General features: G+C 40.0%; 1 pseudogene; it reads right to left on the bottom strand.

Annotated features, from left to right (window-relative positions):
- Positions 1 to 588: 588 nt before the first annotated feature.
- LOC126482801 (5S ribosomal RNA) lies at positions 589 to 705 on the bottom strand (annotated as a pseudogene).
- Between the last annotated feature and the right edge of the window lie 6,636 nt (positions 706 to 7,341).

Genomic DNA, 7,341 nt, shown 5'->3' on the forward strand with positions numbered 1-7,341 from the left:
GAACATCTTTGCATCTTGTAATGTGATGTCCTTCCTGGAGTGTTGATTATTGATATTTTAAATTTAAATAAGAAGGTAAAATGTTGGCGAAGGAAGGAAACATCACATTGCCAGCAAGAAGAGAAAACGTAATATTTGTGAAAATTAGAGGAAGGCATTGAACCTTAAACAGTTCTTGCGACATAAAATATTTTTGCAACAGAGTATTTCATTTCTGTACTTTCAACATTGCAGCAGAGTCAGCAATCGTGATAATCTAATATGTAAGAAACTATCAGCCTCGATTGCAGTAATGAAACCAACCTTTACCTAGGTTTCAGCCCAAATAATTGAGCAATCTTCACAAGATATACCTGAATCTATAATTTGTCTAAGAGGGCATTAAAAAAAGCACTCCGTCTTCAGACCACAAATGGCCCATCGGGACCATCCGACCGCCGTGTCATCCTCAGTTGAGGATGTGGGTAGGAGGTGCGTGTGGTCAGCACACCGCTCTCCCGGTCGTTATGATGGTTTTCTTTGACCCCGCTACTATTCGGTCGAGTAGCTCCTCAATTGGAATCACGAGGCTGAGTGCACCCCGAAAATTGGCAACAGCGCATGGCGGCTGGATGGTCACCCATCCAAGTGCCGGCCACGCCCAACAGCGCTTAACTTCGGTGATCTCACGGGAACCGGTGTATCCACTGCGGCAAGGCCGTTGCCCTGAGAGGGCATGGTCTAGAAATAAGCTACGCCTGTTCAGGCTGTTTTAGTTTTTTTTTCTAGACCATTCCCTCTTAGACAAATTATAGATTCAGGTATATCTTCTGAAGAAGGCTCAATTATTTGGGCTGAAACCTAGGTAAAGGTTGGTTTCATTACCGCAATCGAGGCTGATAGTTTCATATATATCATTTCTCATACGAGCTTTGCTACAGACGCAGAAGTCGCCGCTGCAAAACTGTAAGCTTCGTGGCATAAATCCATGTTATTGTTAATTGGTAATTGCAAAGAAATAGTTCGTATAGTAACAATAATAATAAAATAATAGGAATCCGTTAAAAACGTTGGACTGCATGTTTCTACTTACGGAAGTTAAAATGTGAATACAACAGGACGCGCATTCGTTGGTCCACCAAATTGACTACTTCCAACCGACAGCCGATTTCGTTATTATAGGTGCATAGGATTATGCATTCAACTATTAAAATAGTCACAAATGACTTAAAGATATATTTTCGCGATGAAATCCATCGAACAATGGATGATACAGCATTGAACAAGAAGCAGACTGAGTAATAGCTCTGTTATTTTTTAACGAAAGAAAACTGGAATTTTTGCTGTTAATTATGCCATTGAAATAAAGGTAATACTCTGAGATACAATCTTATCCTTAATATCGTTGAAAGAAAATGATTTGTTACACAGTATGCACATTTATTACATTAGAAGTAAAGTTACCTACCGTATGAGGTTCTGTTAAGTGTGCTCAACTATGTCATCCTGTCAGTGCTTTACGATAGGCTTGACGTGCACGCAGATAGTTAAAGACATGTGCCGGGATGATTCCTTTGACATGGACAGAAACTGTTTCCCCCCCTCATCCTTCCTCCAATGGTATCATGCACCGCTACTAATGATGTCGTCCTCGACAGTTCGTTGACTCCTAATCTCTGTTCTTCCGTTTTATAATATCACATTCAGGAGAAAAGGATGCTACATTTCACAAGCTGTCAATTTCGCACTGTTTTCGATGGTTGAAAAAAAGATGGTGTGTGCAGATAAAGTAGGGAATTTCGTCATCAGAGAATCTATAGTAGATTGCTTCGAACTTTTCTGGAAATTAAGTCACTACGGCTACTTAGAAATAGGGACAGCGCTGTCAAGATTCCTTGGGGCACCTCCGACGTTCCCAATGAACATTCGGCGTTGCCGACTGAGTATTAGATTCTATCACTGGAGAAATGTTTTGGCGCTGGTCACATGTTTGGGAAGCTATTTTATCAACTCGTATCAGTGTTGTTTATAGTTCTGGAAAGGAGGATTATTCGACCACGTAATTTTTTTGCAAGGATTCCATAGCGAAGACAGCGAATAGATTTCTACACGGTCCACAAGGTCTAAACCTACACAGATAGTCCAGTTGGTTGCACACACGTCGGGAAAGGCAGATATCAGAGTTTGAGTCCCGTCATTGCACACAAGTTTAACAATGCTGAAGTGAGAGAATCATTTAGCTTGAGTGGTGGTACTTTGGCTGGAATCCGGACAGTGAGCAACTAAATCTGCCCCGACACGCAATGACCATAAATGCTTTGTAATGCCTACACGAAGAGAAACAACCTGACATTATCTCGTTAGGATATTAGTGGTGAGCACCTCGAACACGTCATGTGTGGGTTTATACTAAGGTAGGGGGTTTATACTAAGGAGCGATATGGAACGGGGCGATCGCGTAAAATAAATAGTAGGGAGTGAGAATGGCAGACTTAGTTTTATTGGATATTCCATTACATCTGTAAACGAAATTTTAGAGTATTGTTCCAATATCGTAAACATGGCAATAAATAGCCAAAGAATTCAGAGACGGGCTGTTCGGATTGTAACAGGTCGGTAAAACCCATAGGAAAGTTTAACATAAATGCTCGCCTAATTTAAACGTGAATCATTGGAAACGTACATAGTTCTCGACAAGTTTCGTTCCATAAACACGCCTATTTCCATACAGTGATCAAGAGAGTAAACAATCTAGCACTAGAGAAAGCTGCAAAAATAAAGTAACTAGTAATTCTATAATATAGGGTACAACAATATATATATATATACCAGCACAAAGTGACGTCGATAAAGATATCTAAATACTAAAAGAATCACCAGTGAAACAGAAGATTTTATACTTGCGTACAGAATACATAGGAAATATATCCGAGAAATAAAATGCATTACTGTAAAATACAGGACTAAGATTAGCTTACCTTACCATACACAATCTAAAAATACAAATAAACCCAGGGTAAACAAAATTACCAGTCCACATGAAATCAGTCATCAGGTCTATACAAAATCATATGTCAAGATGGCGATAAATTTGTGTATGACAAACAGAGAGAAATTTCTAGAACTAGATCTAGAGCACACGCCAGAAATAGCGATACTAATCCATCCACTTTGTCCAATCACACGAAAAAAAAAAAAAAAAAAAAAAAAAAAAAAAAAAAAAAAAAACACTAAGTAGACCAGACAGAACCAACAATGAAAATATTACACAAAATTTAGAAGGGAATAAGTACGAACATCTTGGAAGAAATAGAAATTCATATGCACACACATAACTACCTACAGAGCATGTTAAACACAAATACTACATCGAAAATTTTATTGAAATCTTAAAAATACATAACTGATAAACATAAACTGCCAACAACGTCTTACAAGCAATGGTAGCAAAGACTAAGTCACAAATACATAGAAATAATAGATTAATACATCAAAACAAAAGTGTAAACATATAACATCGCTGGTGTTCTGTCAAATAACGCTGTCAAAAGTACAAAATCTTGTAAACATGACAAAAAATGTCATTGCCAACTAAAGAATCCCATCTACAACAGCTTTAACGATCGACATGTACCAGTATAACTGTCACAACGCCAGCTCTAAAACATAACAAGCAAATCATTAAACGGTGACAGCATGTTTTATGGACGTCACAAACAGCTAGACGTAAATACTATTGTAAAATCACCTAATATTGTCAATAATGATACATAAGAATAGAAACTAATGAAACCATGTATTACTCGCAGGTTGCTATAAAATGGCACCGTAGCCGAAACAGGCCTATCTCATACCAACCAAGCACTAAATACTTTAAACATAGCAGCGATTTTGATTTATCTACTTACAACTGTTGCATAACTTTAAAGAACCAGTATTGGAGGAGGGTCATGTGACCTTTCAGCTGCCACCATCGTACAAAACGCATGTGTATCATGAAAATGAGATGATAATATGGCGCCTTACGAGACATATAGACAATTTTTCCATCGTTCTATACGCGAATGGAATCGAACTGGAAGTCGATAATATTGGTTACGAAGGATGTGCCGCCTTGCACACTAACTTTCAATATTGCTGTGAAGACGTGCGCAAGCAAGGGATTAGTCGAAACATCGTGTAAGGAATATATGACACTGGCAGAGATCCCAGAAACTTTTGGAATCGTTACAGGTGCTGATATCTTTTTTTTTTTACTTACTTTTTTTACTTTCATTGCAGTGAAATTTATTTGTGTGTGTAAACACGACACGATGTAAACATCTTAATATTTACAGTTCCAGTCATCTTAATCAAATAGAGCACGTGCATATCACATAGACGGAAGCTGTTTGTAACGTAGCCGAAGCAGTTTCTTACAGCACATCATGGTGCTTAACGGACGGTAACTGTAATCGCAGCTACTCGAAACGTATTTCATCCGAACTAAAAGTTCTCGTTGTGGTTATTTACGGGCCACTTACCAGATCAACGCTAATGATAAACTGGTCATAGCAGAACAAATAAGTAGTTGTGAAAGAAAAACCAAAGTGGTTGCCGTCCCCCACCCGCCCTTCCTACCGCAGTCAACTTCACGACTATCTGCCGATGAAAGCTCCGCCGTTCTGTTGCTACACAGGCTCGTGAAGCAGTTTCACGCCGCTACGCTAATGGACCGCTGCAGTCCGCTACTGCTGTAGTTGTCTGCTGTTTGTTTATGAGTCTGACGGAAATTCTGGTGCACTGTTCGGCAGCTGTGTAACGGTTGCACAAGGCGCTGCAATGAGGAGGAGCTTCCTCACTTATCGTGCTTCAGGTTCGAAGTCTTTCCTGCCAATATCAATAAAACCTGCGAGTCTCTGCAGCGGAGAGTACGATGTACACACACACACACACACACACACACACACACACACGCATGGAAAGAGTGTGTGTGTGTGTGTGTGTGTGTGTGTGTGTGAGAGAGAGAGAGAGAGAGAGAGAGAGAGAGAGAGAGAGAGAGAGAGGGGCAGAGGAGATTTCTATGACTACACATTATCTGTGAGAATTTTGGTCTGTATATTCTTACCAATTAATTTATAATGTATTCCTTATTCCATAAACATGATCTGCATTCCACATTGTTCAGAGGATGGTGTAGACTTTCTGTTGTCTTCTAACCTTGTTTTTTTATTGACTCGGGTATCCGAGATCTGTCCCCCCCCCCCCCCCCCCTGTCCTAAATTCGCCTACTACTTTCATTTCCACGGAAAATGCTGCAATCTTGAGTCGCAGTAAGCTCTTTCAGCCTTTCAGCTTACATAGGCGACATTGGAAGAACAAGAGTATTTGTAGGCTGCACACGATGTGCTTAACACTAACAGTAACCACTGAGCAAATAAACTTTTACTACAACAGAAGTAGCAGTAAGATAAGACCAAAATGTCTGATGGATTGGCCGATTATAAGAACGAGACTCTGTGGCGTTGTTAAGAACAGGATAGACCAATGAGAGAATACCATCGTGTGGCGGAAGTGTCAAACTGAAAATATTCCATTATTGTAACTTTGTCCGTCCTGATAGCTGAGTGGTCGGTGCGGCGGTCTGACACGCCAGTGGGCCCGAGTTCGATTCACGGCTGGGTCGGAGATTTCCTCCGCTCGGGGACTGGGTATTGTGTTGTCCTCATTATCATTTCATCATCATCATCAGTGAAAGGCAACGGGAAACCATCACTGGAATCACTTCCCTAGACGCTCCTGCGGTGGACCTCTCTGACGAGGCTTCCCCCATGACAAGACCCGCCGCAAGGCAGAACACAAAGTTTTAATTATAAATTTACATAAACGTAGTTTTTTAGTTTTTTTGTACCGATCATGAGACGCTCACTTTTTTAAATTTATTGGCTTTCAGGATGTTCCCATGCAGCCACCCCTATTGTGGTATGTCATTTCTGGCGATAGGAACAGAAGGACAACAGAGTTCCCCGTCCCCGAGAGTAAAAATTTCTAACCCGGCCGGGAATCGAACCCGGGTTTTTTGGCCGCATACGGCCCACGGGCCGCCATTTGAACACTCCTACTCCTGAGAATTATTCACCATGCTCTTGGCAGTGGCACAGCTGCTTTGTTCCGTTCATTTACGCTCCTAGTTTCCAACACCAGGTTTTGTGGTGGTTTAGTACAAAGCATATTCAGTGTTAAGAAAATGTAGTGACGCCGCGTGGTAAATTTTACATAATTTTGCAGCTGATAATTAAATGTCACTATTTGAATATAGCATTGCAACTGTCATCGTTGCTTAACTGTATTCCTTTCTTTAGAAGAAACCAATTCTTTTACATCGGAAGTCCTACATTAACTCCCATTTCAAGTTCTCAGCTTCACCTGGGGGATGATTTAAGACTCTCACAACATATTTTTCTTCCATTGTATTTTTTCCTGATCACTTAAATTCTTGTTTGCTCATTTTATGAATTTTTGTTTTGTGTTTCACACGTACGTGCTTTATTGTTGAGAGGAATAGTCATGCAAATTAATAAAAGATCCCCAAAAGATTTCTAAAGAAAAGAAACAAATACCTGGAGAGTGTCAAATGAATAAATCCTAGTGGCAGCCAAACAAACAGTTCATCGTGGCCCATAATCGACAAAACGGCTAGAAATGAAAATCGACGACGAATATAGCTGAAGTGATGAAGATGCATCATATACTAAACGTGAAAGGCAGTTTACCTTGTATTGATTCTGTTATTTTAGGAACCAACGTGTCTTGGTGTACTGACAAGGGCCTGTACCCACTTGCCATCACAGATTTCGTCCATATTTGTAGTATTTGCAGAGTCTGTCCAGAAATGAAAGTGACAGAAGTGGCAGCTCCAGATGGCCAGGCGTTTTTATTTTTTTTATGTTTTCTTCGGATCGGGTGATGCATGCATGTTTTATGTTACAGTAGTAGGGCAGTGGGGAGAGCAGATTGGTAATCAGAGGGTCGTGTCCCTACGCATAAATACACGTAACCAGAAATAATTCTCAAAGAAAAATATTGTATTTATTAATATTTCCGGTAATAAAGGCCTGAAAAGGAAAGGCAACGGAAAATTCGGGGTTGCGAATAAATTTTCAGGAAAAAGTCGTACACGAGAACTCAGTATATAAAATTAGAGACTTATTATTTTAAGTCCATGATTTACTTGTGCTAAGGTGATACTCATCGTAAAAAAAAAAGAAGCAGTAATATTCTCGGCTTTTTGCACACGCTATAAACGCCTCATTTTTACAGTTACATGGTTGGTTCAAATGGCTCTGAGCACTATGGGACTCACCATCTTAGGTCATAAGTCCC

This window comes from Schistocerca serialis, chromosome 5 (genome assembly GCF_023864345.2).
Source record: "Schistocerca serialis cubense isolate TAMUIC-IGC-003099 chromosome 5, iqSchSeri2.2, whole genome shotgun sequence".
In the NCBI taxonomy this organism is placed as follows: domain Eukaryota; kingdom Metazoa; phylum Arthropoda; class Insecta; order Orthoptera; family Acrididae; genus Schistocerca; species Schistocerca serialis.